This window comes from Morone saxatilis, unplaced genomic scaffold (assembly GCF_004916995.1).
Source record: "Morone saxatilis isolate NCDOM2014 unplaced genomic scaffold, NCSU_SB_2.0 Contig19, whole genome shotgun sequence".
Lineage (NCBI taxonomy): Eukaryota > Metazoa > Chordata > Actinopteri > Moronidae > Morone > Morone saxatilis.
In genome coordinates this window covers 24,217,576-24,221,484 of record NW_023339751.1, presented here as the reverse complement: position 1 = coordinate 24,221,484, position 3,909 = coordinate 24,217,576, and the positions used below count along the sequence as shown (strand labels likewise).

The window sequence follows — 3,909 nt, the reverse complement described above, 5'->3', positions numbered from 1 at the left end:
AGTATGCAGAAATATTCAAATAGCACATTTATACCACATACAAACAACAAAGTTGGCATGTCTGCAAAGGGGGGACTTTTCATTCAGATATCTTGAGGTCAGAGGTCAAGGGATCCCTTTGAAAATGGCCATGCCAGTTTTTCCTTTGCCAGTTTGCACTGTTATTTAGCCCCCTTCCTGTTATGCTAGAATGGCATGGTTGATATCATTGTATACGTTAGGTCATCTAGCTTTATGTCCATCAAACAGCCTCAATCAGGTGTGAATGAAGAAAATGGAAAAGCTGAGATCTTCAACAGGTTTTCAAGGACCCACTGAGAACAACAGATAACGCTGAGAATCTGGAGGGAAAATCCAGTTTGATGCAAAGTCAATGGAAAGAGAAGCCATGCTTTTTTGAAAACAAGCGGAAAGAAAATCTGATTTTTATTGGATAAAAATGGAAAGTAAATTTTTATTAGATGGAGGTCTCAGTGGACGAGCTCTGAGAGTTTTCAGGCCAGTGAAACTGCAGCAAGAATAAGTGTCAGATGGCTGAGAAAAGCGGTCAGTGTTGGTTTTGGAAACTCAGCAACAAACTCTCATTTCAGAGCGGAGCAGCTCTTATTATGACTGCCGCCTTCTCCCCGTCTGTTTCTCTTTACAGTTTACTCGCCTGTCTTTACTGCCTGATTCTAATTATCTCTGTATCTCTGTCACTTTGTTTGTTTGCCCTAGACTCTTTCTCTTCCTCTCTTCTGCTTGTGTCTTTGATCCTCAGTGTGCTCTGTATGTTAAAGGAACAGTCCACCAAACATTGATCTTTTTTTTAAGTGAAGTGTTGAAAAGCGGCTCTGAACAGTTTGGATCTTGTTCCTTCACGGATCAGGGTCAGTTCGAATTTCCAGCAGTTACAATTGATTCTAATAAAAACCAAGTTTCACTGTCAAGAAAAAGCATCAAAACCTCTCAAACCCCTCCTACAGGACAATACACTTATTCTCATTTGATCCATATACTTATTAAGTAAGTGAGTCAGTAGGTAAGTAAGTAATAAATCCAGAGTTATGAGGTGGTGTACAATGCAAGTATTAGAAAGTTAAAACAGGAAATAACAACATGAAAAATAATTAAAAAAAACTACAGGGACCATTTTACTGCATTATGAATACTTATTAAACTACTATACTATACTAAATTTTCCTATAATACTTTTATCTCAGTAAGATTTATAATGCACCTGAACGTCGCTGGTTACAGATGTATTTATGGGAGAAATTTCGTGCTACTGGTGTCTAGCTCATCTAGCTGATGACAGACACTGGGAAACGTGACTTTGTTGATTTGATGCGTGGCATGTAGTTTAATGAGAAAATCCAAGAATTTTATTTTAACGGCACAAGGGCCAGTTCAAAACAGGGCAATGACAAACATGTGTGGGTAGTTCATTTTAGAAGGGGCATTAGGGCCACACCAGGGGGCATCCACAGCACTGCCTGTTTCCTGCCCTGTGGTTCCAGAGGATGGGAGCCACACCAGCAAAGGCTCTGTCACCTTTGGTTTTAAGACTACATTTTGGGATTGTCAGAAGGCCTTGGTCATTAGATCTCACTGAGGTCAGGGCACACGCTAATTCAGAAATGTAGTGCTTTATAGGTGATTCCAAACCTACCAAACCACCATTTAGTCCGAGTAATCATGTAATATATAGGCATAGCCATTTCCATTCTCCTTGTCTAGTCAATTTGAGTTGTGGCTTAGACCTTGAAAATCAAATCCAGTCACACATCATTAGATGATGTTTCCACAATAAAGCAGAAAAAAATATAGATTAAAACCAAAATTTAGCAAATTTGAGGGAACTACCAGCTGCTGCATATACATGTGCAGCCATATATATATTAGCGGTTACATATTAGCATCTGTTATATTAGGAGTTTAGAGTAGAGTCACTCTGCACAGATGACTGGGAGTTGGTGCCTGATATACATTATTTTAATCCAAATTAGACTTATGTGAGTAAAGCATTTCTCAAGCTGAACTTTCCATCACTTTTGCTCCAACATTTCCTTTAACCACAAGAAACATTCACACGTCATGTGAGGGTGAAAACCTTCTTACAATATTGATATAGAACCTTCTCCAAGATTTGCTGTTTTGATTTAACCTTTCTCTGTCAGTGCATTGGAATTTGCTTAAAAATGACTTGAATGGAAACCAAGCATACGTCTGTCTGTGCATCTGCCTCTTCTCCTCTCTCTCTCCCTCTTACTTTCTATCTGTGTCTCTTTTTCTCTCCTCTGGTCGAGTTGTTCTTTCCATCGTCTTTCCATCTTTCCGCGGTCGTCTGTGTTTTTGGTGCCAGGGGACGTCAGCCCAAAGCAACACACTCAATGAAAGCTGTGTTCCCCTCATTAGCAGTACAGGGAAAGCCCCGACTCTGCCTCTCTCTCTCTCACACACACACACAAACACACACACAGCTGCACTTAGCTATGAAGCCAAAGTGTCATTTTCTAGGTGTTCAGATTAGTCAGGGTCCAGATGTGTGTCTCCGCTCAGTCAACAGGACGGGGCCACTAACATTGGACTGCTGTTTACCTAGGTCACAGCTGGAAAAACATGCCACCTTCATGGGTCGGAAGTTAATATTCCACTTAACCTACCTGTCATGATCCTATTTTATTATTTCCTCACCAAAGACACATATTACACAAATCTGCTCAAACTGAATGTTATACAATGGTGTCAACAAAAGTGGATGCTACTTAGGAGGAGATAACATAACCTCAGCAATGCAGATTACTTGGACTGTGGAAGGGGGTTTATGGCCCAACAATTCCAATATAATAAGTATAATCGCTAAATTAAACAACGTATTAATGAAATAAGATTATAGGAGATCACAGCGGACAAGCGAAATAGTTTAGAGCATGAGTCTCACAACACAGCATGATTACACATGCACCATAATATAATATTCTAAAGTTGGAAGACATTTGATTCTATAAGAAGAATTCCCTCAAGTTGCGGGACCCTGGTATATTCGTATAAAATATATGTATTTTGTGAAGGTAAGCCAATAAACACTTTTATTAAATAGGGCTTATTTGATAGAAATTCGAGTATCATTATTGGCCACAATCCATTTCTTGGTACAATTTCCCAGCCTCTCCCTCTCCTCGTCAATGCCGCTGGTTGCCTGCCACCAGGTACTTCCTGCTGCCTTGCTCTGTAAGGCTATTTTCTTGTCCTGCTGCTCTAATAAGCCCCACCAACCACCCCAGCCCATCCACCTGTAGCTCCGACTAGGCGGGTTAAGGTATTTGCGCAGCTGAGGCCTAGACACAAAATCTTAAATATCTATACTGCCTTAATAAACATTCCAAAACGTTGGAGACTTGAGACACTGGAACTATACTCATCCTTATAAGCAGCTGAAATATAATAATAGCAATCTGTTAAATGAAAATGTGTTTAATTTAGTAACTCTAGGAGAAATATCAGATGAATCTCATGCTCCACCTTGCTTAATAGAGCTTATAAAGGGTTTCAGCAACTTCATTTGTTATTCTGGTTCCAGATCAACTTTACTGTTCTGGGTTCACTGTCAGCACGCATGTTTTCAGAGAAAAAGCTGAAAAGCACTGCACCCACTACGTGCTCAGCAGCAAACAGCAGACAGACCACAGTCAGAGACTAGCTGTGGTGAAACACAGTGAGCACATTCTTTAGCCCCAGCACTAAAGCAACCAGTCATATCCCTCAGGACTAGCGATAAGCAACACCAAAATAAGCAGAATACGGTGGATAAAAGATAGCAGCCATGCTGTGTGCAGAGAGTAAGTCTGTCTATCTACTCATAATCACAAACTTAAATATCATTGTTTGCACGCTGTGCTAGCTTCTAAGCCACCTCAGTGTGCGCGC

The 3,909-nt window shown here is 40.4% G+C and overlaps 1 protein-coding gene across 1 annotated transcript in view; it reads left to right on the top strand.

Moving 5' to 3' along the window:
• Positions 1-3,909, top strand: part of hectd2 (HECT domain containing 2) — a gene marked incomplete at its 5' end in the record, with an annotated part of 39,594 nt that overhangs the window by 9,864 nt on the left and 25,821 nt on the right. The gene's annotated exons all lie outside the window — the stretch shown is intronic.